The sequence below is a fragment of the Gossypium arboreum genome, chromosome 8 (assembly GCF_025698485.1).
Source record: "Gossypium arboreum isolate Shixiya-1 chromosome 8, ASM2569848v2, whole genome shotgun sequence".
Classification (NCBI taxonomy): Eukaryota; Viridiplantae; Streptophyta; class Magnoliopsida; order Malvales; family Malvaceae; genus Gossypium; species Gossypium arboreum.
In genome coordinates, this window is record NC_069077.1 from 85,825,869 (window position 1) to 85,844,693 (window position 18,825).

Consider the following 18,825-nt stretch of genomic DNA (forward strand, 5'->3'; position numbering starts at 1 on the left):
AGGCATCGTGAGTGTTGATGATGCTTGTGCTCTCTCGTCGCCCTGTCAGAGTGTGGGCTAAGATGGCTTGTAGGTATTGCAGGGATGGGGCGAGGGCTGATGCCTTAGAGTAGCTAGGATCATAGGTGGTTGAGGTAGGGACGAAGTCCTTCCAGCACTTTGAGGGAGAGTAGTGGATGTGGCGATGGAGTGTGTCGAGTTCATTATCGTCCATGAACTCCTTCGTTTACAGCCCTAGCACAATTCCAAACTCTGGTATGCTCAACTGGCGCACTAGACCACCAAGGCGAAACTGGACCGTTCTAGGATCGTCGAACTTTGTCATGACGACCTGAAGATAGAAGGTCGAGTAGAGTTCCATTGTGAGCTCAAGGTATGTCGGCTTGATGATTTCAAAGAAGAGCCCCCACGGTTCAGTCGTCAGGAAGGTTCGGACCACGTCAGCCATTTGAATTTGTTCAAGTGCGATCCGGTCAATGCAGTAGCCACACCTAGAGGTCGGATCCGTAATATCTGAAATAGTTCCTCCTGGGGTCCCGAGGGAAACTGGAGGAACGGGTGCCAAATCTCCGCTGTAGGACTCAAGGATGACACTGCTCCTTTCCTTTTCTTCGAGGTGGGGACAGCAGTTTTCTCACCACGTGAGGTTGACATTGTATACCTACAATGAAAAGTCGAAGTTAAATACTCCCCAAGAATGTACGTGTGCTAAAACTGAATAAGAATATTTCATGGGGCTCACGTACTAGACTAAAACAACCAAAGCAGATATATCAAGTTATTATTATGAATAGAACTATGAGAGTCATGCAAACGAAAATATGAAATCCATGGAAACACAAAAGAAATGGATTAATGTATCCTAATGTATTGACTAAAATGGAAAATTTCTAACAAAGAGCATAAGTATTATTATAACTATGAACATTTACTCAAAATAATCAAATAAAACAAAAATGATCATGAAATAAGTAAAATATTTGAAGAGAATAGAGAGGAAATAGTAAACAAATGCAAGAGGGAAGAGCTTTTGGTCGTCGAACGTGGTGCTATGGTCGACGCACGGGCATGGCAAGTAGGGCTTGTGAAGTTGCAGCGGCTAGGGTTAGGGATTTTAGCGAAGGAGGTGATGAATAGTGAGGGGTTTATATAGATTTTGGGGCACACGACCATGGGGCATGCCCGTGTGCCCTTATTTTAGCCCGTGTGTTTTGCAATTTTGAATTTGCGTGCGTCTAAAATTTGTCACACGCCTGTGTTCTTTGGGCGTGTCGATGGACACGACCGTGTCGCACGACCGTGTTCTACTTCATTCGCTTCTCCCACGTCTGTGTGTATAGGTGTACCCCCATGTTGTTTTATCAGTCTTGAGCACGGGTGGTGGGCGACAAGCTCTTGCTAAATTTTTTGTTTCAACCACGGTTTCTCGACACAAACATGTCGCACACCCGTGTTGTTTTGACAGACCCACCCATGGCCACGTCGCACGGCCGTGGCAACTTATTGCATCTCGTGTTGGGGAAAAATTTTGCCCTATTTTTGCACGATCGTGTCTCCTCCCGTGGTGTGAGCACAGCCTAAGGTACGCCCGTGTGCCTGGCCGTGTGGATTAGAAAACCTATGTTTCAAGGACTCAGTTAGTGGATAGATGTTAAAAACTAAATTTTTAAAGAAATCAATACTGTTAGTGCTTGGGTTGCCTCTCGAGAAGCGCTTATTTATAGTCTAAGTTCGACTTACCTCTCTTGTTGTGTGGTCATGGTGGTTCGAGGAGTTTACACTCCTCATCCCTACTATCAGTTTTATCAACATAAGGTTTAAGACGAGTACTATTTACCTTGAACGTGCCGAATTTCGGATGAATTACCTCGACTGTACCATATGGAAAAATGCTAAGTACCGTAACAGGGATTTTTTCATTCAGTTCAGAAGTGGTAATACGAGGGTCTGTTGCGTCTAATAGCACTTTGTCTCCAACCTTAAGTTGATTTGGGGAAAAATTTAGCTTGTCATGGCGTGGTTTTGGTTTATCGTGTGTTTTCAGTGTATGTTTCCGCCATTCATATAGCTTATCGATTTGTAGCCTTCGTTCTTCATAGATAGGTCCTTTGTTATTGCTTGAACATGGCTCATGTATGTTCTTCGAACCTATTTCCTGCAGAGTAAGTTGCACCACATGGTTAGTTTTAGTAGGATGATTTATACCACCACCTTCAATTTTTGATGTGTTACTCGAATTACGAGCTTGAAGGGTGATTGTTTCATCTCCCACACGAAGTGTGAGTTCACCTGTGCCAACATCAATTATTGTTCTAGCAGTTGCTAAAGAAGGCCTCCCTAAAATTAAAGGAACATTACTATCCTCTTCTATGTCTAAAACAACAAAATCAATTAGGAATATAAATTTGTCAATTTTAACGAGTACATCTTCAATAATACCCCTAGGAAATCTAATTGTTTTATCGATTAATTGAATACTTATCCTAGTTTGTTTGGGTTTCCCAAGACCTAGTTGCTTAAACATTTTGTAAGGCTTGACATTGATACTAGCCCCTAAATCAACCAAAGCATTATTAACATCTAAGCTACCAATTAAATTGTAAATCTCCCTGGATCTTTTAATTTGTTGGCCAGCTTATTCTGTAGTATGGCTGAGCAAACCGCATTTAGCTCCACATGTGACGCTTCATCCAACTTCCGCTTATTTGTTAAAATCTCCTTTAAGAATTTGACTGCGTTTGGCATCTGTGAAAGAGCTTCAATAAACGGTAAGTTAATATTTAATTTCTTTAATAATTTAAGGAATTTACCGAATTGTTCATCTGTGTGGTCTTTTCTTGTTGCATTGGGATATGGCACACAAGGTCTATACTCTTTACTTACCGGTGTTTGTTCACTGTGGTCTTCCTCACCTCTGCTTTTACTTACCATAATTTCTTGTCTCGGTTCTAGTTCAGGTTCCACTAACCCTTCTTTGTCTTGGATGATAATTGCGTTGAGTTGTTCCCTTGGGTTATATTCAGTGTTACTCGGCAGGATACCTTGTGGTCATTTAGATATTAATTTGGCGAGCTATCCTATCTGAGTTTCAAGCCCTTGGATCGAAACTTGTTGATTCTTAACTGTTGTCTCGGTATTCTAAAAATGAGTTTCTAACACCGAGATGAATTTTGTTAGCATCTCCCCAAGGTTCGGCTTTTTCTCTTGTTGGTAGGGTGGTTGTTGGAAGCCTGGAGGTGGTGGTCTCTGATTCCGTTGGCCTCCCCATGAGAAATTTGAGTGGTTCCTCCAACCTGCATTGTAAGAATTACTATAAGGATTATTTTCAGATTGAGGATTATTACCCATGTAATTTAACTGCTCGTTCTCCATGTTGTGGCCATAGGATGGGTATTCTGAATTGCTTGATCCACCTCCACTTGCTTCGCACTGCATTACTGGGTGAATCTGTGAAGAACCAAGAAAACCGTCAATTTTTTTATTCAAAAGTTCTACCTGATTAGAGAGCATGGTGATCAAATCGATGTTAAAAACGCCGGCTGTTTTTGTTGGTTTTGTCCTCATGACTTGCCATTGATAATTATTTAGTGACATCTCTTCTATAAATTCATAAGCATCCTCAGGTGTCTTATTATTGATAGTTCCACCAGCAGCTGTGCCAATCATCTATCTATTTAAAGGATTCAGGCCATTGTGAAACGTTTGAACCTGTAGCCAGAGTGGTAACCCATGGTGAGGGCATCTTCGCAAAAGGTCGTTGTATCTCTCCCATGCATCGTAGAGTGTTTCTAAATCCATCTGTACAAAAGAAGAGATATCATTACGTGATTTAGCCGTTTTAGCTGGTGAAAAATACTTTAATAAAAACTTTTCGGTCATTTATTCTAGTGATTGACCCTCGTGGTAACGAGTTCAACCACTATTTAGCTTTGTTTCTCAATGAAAAAGGGAATAACCGAAGGTGAATGACATCATCAGAAACGCCATTGATTTTAAATGTGTCGCAAAATTCTAAGAAATTCGCCAAATGAGCGTTTGGGTCCTCGTCCTGCAAACCATCAAACTGAACAAACTGTTGGATCATTTGAATGGTGTTAGGTTTCAGTTCAAAATTATTCACAGCAACAGCAGGCCTAACTATGCTCGATTCAGTTCCTGTTAAAGAAGGTTTAGCATAATCATACATAGTATGCAGAGAAGGATTCTAATTTACTGGATCAGTGGCAATCGCAGGAGGTAACAGATTTTCCTGGTTTTCAGCCATCTCCTCACTTATGATTGAAGTATCATCCTCTTGCTCTCCCTCTGTGTATCGTAAGCTTCGCATTATTTCTCTTCAATTTCTGTGAACTGTGCGATCGATCTCACTATCAAACAGTAATGGTCCTGACGGGTTTCTTCTAGTCATACACTATAAAAACTTGCCAGGAACGAATAAAAGAAAAATTAGAAAAGAAAATAAAAATTTAAATTGCAAATAAAGTAAAATGGCTAAAGTAATAAAAATCGAGTGTTCCTAATATCTTAGTTCCCCGACAACGGCGCCAAAAACTTGATATGTGATATTCGCGACAGGTTTTAAAGATTTATAATTAATCATTCTTAAAACTAACTATTATCACGATGAAGGCAAGTGTACCTATCGAACAGTAGTATAGCTTTAGCAAAACCGGATTATCAAACCCAAAGGAACCAAGAGTACTAGTAATTACTTCCTTTTTTATTATCTAGCCTAAAAATTAAGGGGTTTGTTTATCTAAACTAATTAACTAAACTAAAATCAGCTTGTGGTGTGTCAGTGTAAGACTTGTCTAGAACATGGCATCGACACCGATAGATGAGAACCAGTGTAAGACTTTCCTAGGACATGGTATCGGCTTCACTATATGAAAGCTAGTGTAAGACCATGTCTAGGACATGGCGTCAGCATCTTAACTCATGTTAGAGCTATTGAGTATACGACAGTATTCCAAATGGTTCAATAAAAAATTTATGATTTATATCAAAATTAAAAAAATTATGATCATGTGATGAGTGGTACAGGTACCTAATTGAAATGTATAAGATATGGGCTCAATGATGCAATATGAGTTGTATTGGATGGTGATGAGTAAGTTGTACTTACATTTAATTATGGTACTCATGAATAAACTATGAAAGGTTATGAGCATATTGCTTTATGATAAGTAGTTGTTGTTTATTTTCATGCAACTTACTAAGCTTTATGCTTACCCCATTTCTTTCCATTTTCTTATAGTGCTGCCTAATTAGCTCGTAGATCAACGGACTTCGGAGGCATCGATCACACTATCAATCGAAGCACTTGGTATAGTTAGATCTTTTATTTTGATTATGGCATGTATAAGACTCTGACTTTTGAGTTTTGTGTCATTGTTAATTGGCCAAATATGTTAGCTTACTTTCGTATTTGATTTATTTTGTATAAGGCCATGGAAAATGGCTAACATTGAAGTTATTATGTGAATGCAAGCTAGCCTTTCATGAATTTTAAATTGTTGGCATAGTTGAATATATGTAATGTATATAGGTCTTAACTATGGTTGTTTGGTTGAGAAATCATATTAAGTTAATCTTTGATGCGTTGGTTGATTTAAGATTTTGTTTCAGGGTGGCAAAGGCTTGGTAGATAGCCTTATATTGTGCACACGAGCGTGTGTCTAGGCCGTGTATGACACACGGTCAGCCTCATGGGTGTGTCGTTCGGCCGTATGTCCCCTGCACATAAAATTTGCATGTTAGAATGGATAGTAGTAAACGCACGGGCAGAGACACCACCGTGGGTCTCAGCCGTGTGGAGGACACGGCCTCTAACCACGAGCGTGTGCCTTGGTCTTGTGCCCCAAATTGGGTGCTGACGTTAGAAACAGAATGTCACGGTTTCTAGACACGGGCGTGTCATGACTGTGGGAGGGACACGAGCCAAAGACACGGGAGTGTGTCAGGTCGTGCCCTGTAGGTTCGAATTTAGAATTTAGTTCACACGTGTATAGGGCACGAGTGTATCCCTAGATTCCTAGGCCATGTGTGTCACTCAGGCCATTAGCACGACCATGTTATAATGACCACACGGGCGTGTTGCCCTTCTACACGGGCATGTGCCCTGTTTCAAGAGTTATTTTTATTTAGTCTGTTTAAGGAACCGAGTTGGTTCCAAATGGATTCCAATGAAAGTTTGAGGCCTCGTAGGCCTACATTTAGGAGTTTAAATAAAGTTTGAAAGAGCTTTAAATTTGATCAAGTCTTGGTGACTCAGAAACGATTGTATGTATGTGATTAAGTATGGTAATGCCTAGTGCCCAGTCTCGGCCTCGGACTCAGGTAAGGGGTCTTACATTTAATGGTATTAGAGCTATAGTTTTATCTATTCTAGGACTAACCTAGCTTGAGTATGAGTCTAACTATACATGCCATAACTGTATATTGATAGTGTGACGACTTCTGACGAGATAAATTGTGTTTTTATTTATATAGTAAATGGATCCTTACGTAGCTACGGTGGATGATGTAGAGAGTAATGCACCGACTCCCGCTGAAGGGACCACGCTAGTAGATACTGGACCCGTGACAATGAGTCAGGGCAGAGGAGTTAAGAAAGCTTACCTCCACATGATGGACGCGTGGTATTCGGAGTTCATTCGTGCGAATCCGAATACTCCACCACCCCCACCTCCCCCAATTCCTCAACCCATTCATATAGCTCCTCAAGGAGCAGAGATGGCTAAGAGAGAGAAACCTCTAGTAGACAGAATCCGTAAACATGGGGCTGAAGAATTTCGGGCAAATATTGATGATGACCCTGAAAGGGACGAGTTTTGGTTGAAAAATACCATTAGAGTATTCGATAAATTATCGACCACGCCGGAGGAGTGTATGAAGTGCATAATGTCACTCCTACGAGATTCAGCTTATCAATGGTGGAATACTCTCGTGTCAATCGTACTAAGAGAGCGGATAACATGGGAATATTTTCAGGAAGAGTTCCAAAAGAAGTGTATTAGCCAAAAGTTTATAGACCAGAAAAGGAAAGAGTTTTTAGAGCTGAAGCAAGGTTGTAGGATGGTGACTGAATACGAGCATGAGTTTGTGAGACTCAGAAAATATGCACGAGAGTTTGTATCTACAGAATCCATCATGTGCAAGAGGTTGAAGATGGTCTAAATAAAGATATCTGTCTATTAGTGGCATTTTAGAATTGAGGGAATTTGTAGTACCTGTGGAGAGAGCATGTAAGGCCGAGGAATTGGCCAAAGAGAAGAGAAGAGCTGACATTGAGTCCCGAGACTCAAGGAAAAGACAAATGGGGAAATCACAACAGACCTCATCCAAGAGATCGAGAGAGTTTCCTACCCGATCGAATGCGTCAGTGGGATTCTCAAATAAGAGTAAAAATAAGCAGAATACGACTTCTAAGGCCCAGACCACTTCTATCGTGAGTATCGATAGTGCTCAGCCAAATAAGCCGGAGTGTTCGTAGTGTGGAAGACGTCATTTCAGCGAGTGCCAAGGGAATGAAAGAGGTTGCTTTAAATGTGGATCTTTGGACCACTTCATTCGAGACTGCCTTGAATTAGATGAGAAAGAGAAAAATCAAGATGTGAGGGCGAGTAATGCTCCTACGAGGGGTAGACCACAGAAGAACCCAGGCAGTGGGCTAGCAGTAGAGGAGCTCTTAGAGATTCAGCTGTGAGGTCCGGGGGCCGAGTGCCTGTAAGGACTTATGCCATTCGCGCTCGCGAAGAGGCATCTTCACCAGATGTAATTATGGGTAATTTTTCTCTCCACGATATTTCTGTTATTGCTTTGATTGATCCGGGTTCTACTCATTCCTATGTTTGCATGAAATTAGTACCCAGTACGAATATGTCTGTTGAGTCTACCAAATTTGTGATAAAAATGACAAACCCATTAGGTAGGCATGTGATAGTTGATAAAGTGTGTAGAGGTTGTCCTTTGATGATTAGAGGTCATTGTTTTTCGGCTAACCTCATCTACTACCATTTGATGAATTTGATCTAATTCTTGGCATGGATTGGTTGCCTACTTATGATGTGATAGTGAATTGTGGTAGCAAGTTCATTGAATTGAAATGTGAGAATGGGGATATTATTTGGGTTGAATCAGGTGAACTGGATAACTCACCAGTACTGATCTTGACTTTGACTACCGAGAAATATTTGAGAAAAGGGTATGAGTCCTACTTAGCATTTGTGTTGAACACCAAAGAGTCTGAAGTGAAAATTGAGACGGTGACGATGCTATGTGAGTATCTGGATGTGTTTCCGGAAGAGTTGCCCGGATTGGCTCCTATTAAAGAAGTTGGGTTTGGTACCGAGTTAGTCCCTGGTACGACACCCATTTTAATTGCTCCGTATAGAATGGCTCCTACAGAGTTGAAGGAGTTGAAGACTCAATTACAAGAGTTAACAGATAAAGTTTTTGTGAGACCGAGCTATTCACCGTGGGGTGCTCCGGTACTTTTTGTGAGAAGAAGGACAGATTGATGAGATTGTGCATAGACTGCCGACAACTCAACAAGGTGACTGTGAAGAACAAGTATCCCTTGCCAAGGATCGATGATTTGTTTGATCAGTTGAAGGGAGGCACTGTGTTTTCTAATATCGACTTAAGGTCTGGCTACTACCAGTTAACGGTTAAGGATCAAGATGTACCGAAAACCGCATTTAGGACGAGGTATGGGCACTATAAGTTTCTTGTTATGCCCTTCGGTTTAACAAATTCCCCTACTGTGTTTATAGATTTGATGAATCCTATTTTCTGGCAGTATTTAGATAAGTTCACGGTGGTTTTTGTCGATGACATATTGATTTATTCGCGTGATGAGAGTGAGCATGCTGAGTATTTGAGAACAGTTCTACAAACCTTGAGAGATAAGTAGTTATACGCCAAGTTCAGTAAGAGCGAATTTTGGCTACGAGAGGTCAGATTCTTGGGACACATTGTGTCGGGTGACGATATCAGAGTTGATCTGAGTAAGATCTCAGCTATCGTTGAGTGGAAACTACTGAGGAATGTGACAGAGGTTCGAAGCTTTCTGGGCTTGGCTGGATACTACAAAAGATTTGTAAATGGGTTCTTGATAATAGCTACTCCGATGACAAGGTTGTTACAAAAGGATGTCAAGTTTGAATGGTCAGAGAGGTACCAACATAATTTCGAGAAACTAAAGGCTTTGTTGACCAAAGCCCTAGTTTTAGTGCAACCAGAACCAGGAAAAGAATTTGTGGTGTTTAATGATGCATCCTTGAATGGTTTAGGGTATGCGCTCATGCAAGAAGGCAAGGTGATAGCCTATGCCTCAAGACAGCTAAAGCCATACGAAAAGAATTACCAGACTCGTGATTTGGAGCTAGCAGCTATCGTGTTCACTTTAAAAATTTGGAGACACCATTTGTATGGTGAAAGATGCCGAGTGTTCACAGACCATAAAAAGCCTCAAGTATTTGATGACTCAGAAAGAGTTGAATCTATGACAACGAAGGTGGCTAGAGCTGATAAAGAATTATGAGTTGATTATCGACTACCATTTGGGAAAGGCGAGCGTGATCGCTGATGCATTGAGTAGGAAATCCTTATTTGCTTTGAGAGCAATGAACGCCCAATTGGCCTTGTCAGAGGATGGTTCGATTTTAACAGAGTTAAAGGCTAGACTGATGTTGCTTTAAGACATTTGTGAGGCTTAGAAAGGTGATAGGGACTTGCAAGCTAAAATGGCTCAGTGTGAGGCGGGAAATGAATCAGAGTTTGGTATTGGTACTGACGGTTGTATGATGTACTGAGACAAAATTTGTGTACCCAAGGATAATGAGCTCATTCAAAAGATTTTACGAGAGGCACATAGTGGTTGTTTGTCTATCCACTTGGGTAGTGTGAAAATGTATAACGACTTGAAGAAAATGTACTGGTGGTCGGGGATGAAAAAAGATATTTCTGAGTTTGTTTCTAAATGTCTAGTTTGTCAGCAAGTGAAAGCCGAACACCAAGTACCTTCAAGTTTTTGTCAGCCTATTATGATCCTTGAGTGGAAGTGGAATCGGATTACTATAGACTTTGTGACGGGTTTGTCAGTAACCCCAAAGAAGAAAAATACCATGTGGATTGCGGTTGATTGACTGACGAAGTCGGCTTACTTTATCCTAATACGTACAGACTTCTCACTTGATAAACTAGCTGACTTGCACATTTTCGAAATTGTGATACTTCATAGAGTGCCCTTGTCGATTATTTCAGACAGAGGCCCAAGGTTTACCTTGAGGTTTTGGAAGAAATTACAATAGGCTTTGGGAACAAAGTTGAACTTTAGCACAGCTTTCCACCCGCAAACCGACGTATAGTTAGAGAGAGTAATTCAAATCTTAGAAAATATATTGTGGTGTTGTGTTCTCGAGTTCTAAGGTAGCTGGGAAAAGTATTTACTGCTGGTGAAATTCACCTACAATAATAGTTATCAGTTGAGTTTGAAAATGGCGCCCTATGAGGCTTTGTATGGGAGTAAGTGTCGAACGCCTTTATAATGGACCGAGCTGAGAGAGAATTAGATTCACGAGGTTGACTTAGTCAGAGAAACTAAAGAAATGGTTAAAGTGATTCTTGATTGTATAAAGGCCGCATTGGATAGATAGAAATCCTATGCAGATTTGAAATGAAAAGAGATCGAGTTTCATGTCGGGGATAAAGTGTTTTTGAAGGTATCCTCGTGGAAGAAGGTTCTCTGATTCGGAAGGAAAGGAAAAATAAGTCCACGATTTATTGGACCTTATGAGGTGTCCGAGAGAATTGGACCGGTAGCATACTGATTGGCTTTGCCCTCAAAATTCACGACGTGTTTCATGTGTCCATGTTACGTCAACATAGATCGAATCCTTCGCATGTGCTCGCTCCAACTGAGGTTGAGATTCAGCCGAACATGACTTATGGCGAAGAGCTGATTAAGATTTTGGCTCGAGAGATTAAACAATTGAAGAATAAAAGTATAGCACTTGTTAAAGTATTATGGCATAGACATGGAGTCGAAGAAGCCACATGGGAACCCGAGGAGACCATGAGAGACCGATACCCGAATCTATTCACCGGTAAGATTTTCGGAGACGAAAATCCCTAAAGGAGGAGAATTGTAACATACCGATTTTGGTGCTAGTCAGAAAAGTGGATACGAAACCACTATTCTGAAGCCATAGAAATTATTTTAATTTTATTTTATATGTGATGACATGATTATAAAGGTGCATGAAAAATTTAGTGAATTAATTTTAGCATTTGAGAGCTTAATCAAGTAAAAGGACTAAATCGAATAAAGTGCAAAAGTCTTATTTTGATAGCTAAGGGTGTCAAATAGCTAGAGAACCATAATTTGGGGTCTTTAAAGGTCAAATGAACCCTAAAAAGAGTGTTTGGCTGACCATGGGGACAAGAATGGTCAAAAAGTCAAATTAGGTGAGTTTTGGTAGCTTATTTGACTAAAATAGAAAAAAAAGAAAAAAAAGATGATATCATCCCTTTTCACCATTTCTTCTCCACCGAAAATTCAGCCATTGTTGGGGTTTGAAAGCTTGAAAATTTCAGCCACTTAATCTCTCTACAAGTAAGTGATCTTGAGGGTTTTTCTTGATGATTTTTTTTACTTTTAAAACCCTTATAACATGAGCTTTCAAATGAGGAGACTATTTTGCAAAACGGTTGATAGTCTAGGGTTTTACCATGAGTGTGTTCATGTTGTTTTCTAAAATTTTATGTAAGAAAATGAGCTATGGTAGTGTAATAAACAACTTTTACGAAGTAGTTTTCATGAAAACCCTAAGGACCATTTTGCATAAGTTGTAAAATACGTTATAAATGTGTTAAATAATAAGAATTGTGGGCTATTTCTAGTATAAAAAGTAATCGGCGAGGCTTGGTTGGTGAGAAAATGTGATAAAAAAATTAATTTTCGGACCTAGGGGTAAAATGGTCATTTTGTGAAAGTCTAGGGGCAAAATGGCCTTTTGCCCAATTATGAATTATTGAGTACCTAGATTAATAAAATGATTAAATGTGTGAATTTTCATCATTATAGATCAAGAATTACAAAATCCATGCCTAGACCGGGGAAAAGCAAAGTTAGTGGATTAAGCCGAAATAGTCGCCATATTTTGAATACCGAGGTAAGTTGTATGTTAATAATACAACTATATCTTTATGATGTGTAATTGAGTTGATATGGCCTAAATTGTCCTGATTTGGAATGCGAGAATATATGTTGAGATATTTACGTAGTAAAGACTTTCGTTGAACACTTGCAATAGACTTGGATATTTGTACTGTGATAATAGGTGATATGTGTGCTAGTGTAAGACATGTTTGGGACATGCATCAGCCACAGCATGAGAGCCAGTGTAAGATATGTCTGGGACATGCATTGGCCTCGAGATATTTAAGCCAGTGTAAGACATGTCTGGGACATGTATCGGCATTGAGACAAGAGCTAGTGTAAGACATATTTGGGACATGCATCGGCCTCGCGATATACAAGCTAGTGTAAGACCTATCTGGGACATGGCATCAGCTTGTGGTGTGTCAGTGTAAGACTTGTCCAGAACATGGCATCGACACCGATAGATGAGAACCAGTGTAAGACCTGTCTAGGACATGGTATCGGCTTCACTATATGAAAGCCAGTGTAAGACCATGTCTAGGATATGGCGTCAGTATCTTAACTCATGTTAGAGCTATTGAGTATACGACAGTATTCCAAATGGTTCAATAAAAATTTTATGATTTATATCAAAATTAAAAAAATTATGATCATGTGATGAGTGGTACATGTACCTAATTGAAATGTATAAGATATGGGCTCAATGTATGCAATATGAGTTGTATTGGATGGTGATGAGTAAGTTGTACTTACATTTAATTATGGTACTCATGAATAAACTATGAAAGGTTATGAGCATATTGTTTTATGATAAGTAGTTGTTGTTTATTTTCATGCAACTTACTAAGCTTTATACTTACCTTGTTTCTTTCCATTTTCTTATAGTGTCGCCTAATTAGCTCATAGATCAACGGACGTCGGAGGCATCGATCACACTATCAATCGAAGCACTTAGTATAGTTAGATCTTTTATTTTTATTATGGCATGTATAGGACTCTGACTTTTGAGTTTTGTGTCATTGTTAATTGGCCAAATATGTTGGCTTACTTTTGCATTTGATTTATTTTGTATAAGGCCATGGAAAATGGCAAATATTGAAGTTATTACGTGAATGCAAGCTAGCCTTTCATGAATGTGAAATTGTTGGCATAGTTGAATATATGTAATGTATATGGGTCTTAACTATGGTTGTTTGGTTGAGAAATCATATTAAGTTAATCTTTGATCCGTTGGTTGATGTTAGATTTTGTTTCAGGGTGGCAAAGGCTTGGTAGATAGCCTTATATTGTCCATACGAGTAGACACACAGGTGTGTGTTTGGGCCATGTGTGACAGACGGTCAGCCCCATGGATGTGTCGTTTGGCTGTGTGTCCCTTGCACGTAAAATTTGCAAGTCAGAATGCGTGGTAGTAAATACATGGGCAGAGACACGGCTGTGTATCTCAGCCGTGTGGAGGACACGGTGTAACACCCCGAACCCGAGACCATCGCCGGTGTCGGACGCGAGGGGTTAACGAGCTAAATCCTCTTAAAGCACCGACCAACTTGGCATTTCCAGACAGGCTGGAAAACTGCGTCACTGTCGCCTTAAAAATCATATCTCGAGTTTCAAAACTCGGAAACTGATTCCGTAAATTTTCCCTGAATTTAGACTCATATATCCTTCCATGGATTTATTTCTAGAATTTTTGGTCGGGCCAATTGGTACAGTTTATTAGTTAAAGTCACCCATGTTATAGGGATCGACTGCTCTGACCTTCGCGCGCTACAACTTGAAAATTTCTCTGTACAGGGATTTAATACTGGTGCCGTTTGTTTCTAATGAAACTAGACTCAAAATGAAATCTGCAAATATAAGGCATGACTTCTAATTATTTCTGGATAATTTATAGTAAATTTTTAAAGTCGCAACAGGGGACCCAGAAACCGTTCTGGCCTGTCTCACAATAACTTTAATATCTCTTAACATGTAACTTCTATGACCGTTTCGTTTCTTCCATATGAAAGTAGACTCATCAAGGTTCAATTACATAACTTATTCACTATTTAATACCATTCTTACAAATTTTGGTGATTTTTCAAAACCACACCACTGCTGCTGCCAGCATCTGTTTTCAAGGTAACCTTTACCTATTTCATGATTTCCACGATTCAATTGGCCCTTTTGCATACATAGCATAAAGTGTGATCATGATTAACCATTCCAATGGCTAATCTTTTCAAAAAATTCCATACACCATAATGATCATCATACAAACGATTATAGAATCATACTAAAAACGTATATAAGCCATTTTCGCATGGCTATCCAAGCTTACACAAAACCGAAAGGTACATGACCTTCAACAATAGGGTAGTCCTATACATGCCATTTCAAAGTTCAACCAAAATTATACCAAAATGGAGGCTTTGATAGTGTAGATGACTTCGACTTTAATGATCCCGAATCCGATCGCTAACGAGCAAAATCTATAAAACAGAGAGCCAAAGCAACGGGGTAAGCATTTTTATGCTTAGTAAGTCTCAACAATAAAATCAGCTTTAACTAAGCATTACATTCACATAGCCAAATGAATCATTTCATTAATACACATTCACATAATCATACTTACTTCACACTTCATCATTATATACTTTCACAAGATATCAACCAATTCAATAGCTGAAAACTCGTTAGTCGATTGAGCGAATGTTACTCAAACATATCGACTTTTCCAATGCACATATAAACATATCTTATCCTTTGGGCTTTTCGAGCGTACTAATTAAATTTATTACAGCAACCAACGCTCACCTCCAGCCCAAGCTTCTTGAATCGACCGGATATAACCACATGCACGAATGCCTTCGGTCTTAGCCGGATAGAACGACTTGCACAAATGCCTTGGTATTAGCCCGGATTTAACAACTCATACGAATGCCTTTGGTCTTAGCCGGATTTAACAACTCGCACGAATGCCTTGGTCTTAGCCCGGATGTAGTCACTAGCACAATTGCCTTCGGTCTTAACCGGATATAATTACCAGCATAAATGTCTTGGGACTTAGCCGGATATCATTCAATTGCTCATGCACACACATACATCAATAATCATTACACATCCATGTTTCATTTTCGTTACTAAGGCTCAAACACAAATATATCACTAGCATAATCGCCGGGACTTAGCCCGCTATCATTCAAATACTCATACACACATAATTCAACAATCATTACACATCCATATTTCATTTCACATAATTCGAGTAGGGTCATTTCTTGAGGACTTACTTGGATGTTGTCGAACAGCTTCAACGGCTATTCGATCACTTTTTCCTTCCCTTTATCGGATTTAGCTCCCTTTGCTCTTGAGCTTAACGAATACAAGTAGAAGTATTCAATATTTTCTCAATAATGTTTACTAGTCAATCACATTCGCATCTCATATCATCTCACTTTATTATAATTTATCATTCAACCTTTGAACCAAATCGCCATTATATGGCCACATATACATACATCCATATATTTAAGCTCAAGAATTTTAACATAACATCAAGTGCTCAAATTACTCATGTGGCCGATTATACATGGTCATAAATACACAAAATCAAAAATAATTTCAAGGTTTTTTTCACCCTATACATGTACTAGGCCGAATGTATATGCAAAATTTCACAACATTCTTCAACAAATTTCTTCTTTAAACAAACATATTTATCACTTTCTTCATCACCAAAATATCATGTGCAAACATATATACACATATAGGTGCAAGGCCGAATTTCAAGGTGTCCATAACCATCCAAAGCACAAATTTTAACTAACATGCAAGAAGCATAAACCATGCTCATGAATGCTTCATGGCCGAATACATCACAATCATGCCCCTTTCAACTTCGGTCATGGTTAAACAAAAAAGAAAACTCAATGTCTTACTCAAGATTGCTACAAAGAAATTTCAAGAGTAGACAATCCATCATTGCATGCATCATTAGCAAGCTTCACATTTACCATGCAATGGCTTTAACACAATAACAACTTTGGCCAAATACCATTTCCATGGCATAACAAGGATTTGAACCATGGCTAACATGAACATCAAGTTAGCAACTAAAACATGCATGAAACTCATAACACAACCTCATACATACCTTAATCTTGATGCAAGTTTAGCCAAATCTCCTTCTAGATCTCTTCTAAACAAAGAAAATGAAGTAAAATCTCTTCTTCCTCTTAGAATTTTCGCCAAAAGAAGGAGGGAAAAGATGAACAATTTTTTTTGTTTTTCTTTCTTAGTTACACGGCAATTGGGGGGGGGGGGGAAGAATGCTACACACATTTTTTTTTTTGTTTCTCTTCCCACATCTAATTATTTTATCACTTAATACATCATGCATTAACAAAACATGTCATAACATGTTTTCTTTGCCCATAATTCCTTGCTATGGCCAGCCACCACCTATAAAAAGGGGGAATTTGACATGCAAGTCCATTGTTTTGCATGCATGCTTTAATTAGTCATCACACATTTCCCTATCGTACTTTCAAAATTCACTACTAAGTCCCTTCTAGTGAAATTTACCTTTATAACACTAAATCAATCATCAAAAAATGTCACACATGAGCACACACATATTATAGGCATCAAAATAAATTTTAAATTATTTTTATGCCTCGGTTTTGTGGTCCCGAAACCACATTCCGACTAGGGTCAATTTTGGGCTGTCACACACGGCCTCTGGCCACGGGCGTGTGCCTTGGCTGTGTACCCTAAATTGGGTGCCGACGTCTGAAACAGAATGTCAAGGTTTCTAGACAAGGGCTAAGACACGGGCGTATCATGGCTGTGTGAGGGACACGGGCCATAGACATGGGCATGTGTCAAGCCATGTGAAAACCCCTGTAGGTTTGACTTTAGAATTTAATTCACATGGGCATGGGGCATGGGTGTGTCCTTAGATGCTTAGGCCATGTGTGTCACACTGGCCATTAGCACGGCCATGTTGTAATAACCACACGGGCGTGTTGCCCTTCCACACGGGCATGTGCCCTGTTTTAAGAGTTATTTCTATTTAGTAGGTTTAAGAACCCGAGTTGGTTCTAAATGGATTCTAATGAAAGTTTGAGGCCTCGTAGGCCCACATTAAGGAGTTTAAATAAAGTTCAAAAGAGCTTTAAGTTTGATCAGGTCTTGGTGACTCGAAAATGATTGTATGCATGTGATTAAGTATGGTAATGCCTCGTGCCCAGTCTTGGCCTCGGACTCGGGTAAGGGGTGTTACAGTCCTTCATTAATTCCTCCAAAGTACAAACTTAAATCCAAAGCAAGATGTCAAATCAGTTTCGTTGCTCAATGAATTGATTTTTTCATAATTTGATCTTTCTATTAATTTAAATATTGTAAGACTGCACTTGGGAGGAATGGAAGTATATCAGGATCCTCCAAGTACATGTGAAAGGCACTTTGGGCTAATAGTTTCATCACAACTAACACAAATGCTATACGAACCTGTTGTGTCTTCGGGCTGCACTCTATGTATGCTAGTGCTCCTATTTGCTTATTCAGTTCAAGACCCTGGCAATAGAATTAAAATATTTGAGTATTCAGATTACAGCAAGAACAAGAATGTATGATTTGCAATCAGGAAGCACAATAGATGAATTTATCTTATTCTTTGACACATTACAAAAACGTCGTCTTTTTAGTGGTTCAATATAGGTTTGGAAAAAGTTGAACATGCCTGCTTAAAAATGATATTGACAGATATAATATCTACTATTTGGAATGGATTAATTAGATGAGCATAACACTAAATTTGTGAAAGGATGGACTAAACTTTAAAAAGTTGGAACCAGTTCATTCCCCATTGCAGTCTGCCTATACATGTTTTTGAAAAAAGATTTCTCTTTATTTTTTTTCTGTAAAGCTTTCATAATTGCAGCAACTTATCCTATCCAATGATAACTTGTACATATTATGTTCTATGTTGTGAAAAAACTAATGGTGCCATAAGCAAGCAGAGAATGAAGAGGTACATGTTTTGTAAAAATAGTACACGCCCTAGGATAATCCAAATGGAACTGTCTATCATCTCTTAAATTTGCATCCAATATAAATTTATTAACCGAACAAAAGCATGCATGTCCATAAATGATGATAGATAATCAAATAGAGCTTGTGGCTAGGAAATAAAATGCAATTGAAGTATGTATACGTTATGTGCATTCGTTTCTTTTGCGCTCTTTGTTTATTGTTGTTCATGTTGGATATAGGTGAAATAAATTTGTCGAATTAATCATGAACATACATGAGAATACAATGATGAATTTTCAGGAAAAAATATGTAGTTATAAAGAGAAGAAAAACCAATTTTAATGAATGTAAGGGGTGGAAAAAGAGACAAGAGAAAGCACTTCATATTACTGAGCTCTAGTTTATTTTCATTAGACATGGCTCAATTATTCAGAGCATTTTGAACCCGGATTGATAAGTAAAGGCATGACCAATTGCAGAAGCAATACATCAAGGAGGAGAGAATCCATCACCTAGTTTGGTCCCCACAAGAACAATCGGCACTGTCAGAGCATAATGTCTTAGCTTTGGAACCCACTTTCCCAACACAAAAAAAGAGAATAAAAGACATAAAAGGAATAAAATAGCTAGTAGTAAAC

The 18,825-nt window shown here is 39.0% G+C and overlaps 1 non-coding gene across 1 annotated transcript; it reads left to right on the plus strand.

The window, feature by feature from the left end:
* Window positions 1–3,724: 3,724 nt before the first annotated feature.
* On the plus strand, window positions 3,725–3,830 carry LOC128280072 (small nucleolar RNA R71). Its single transcript, XR_008270253.1, has one exon. It is a non-coding gene; the product is annotated as a small nucleolar RNA R71 (small nucleolar RNA).
* Window positions 3,831–18,825: the final 14,995 nt, after the last annotated feature.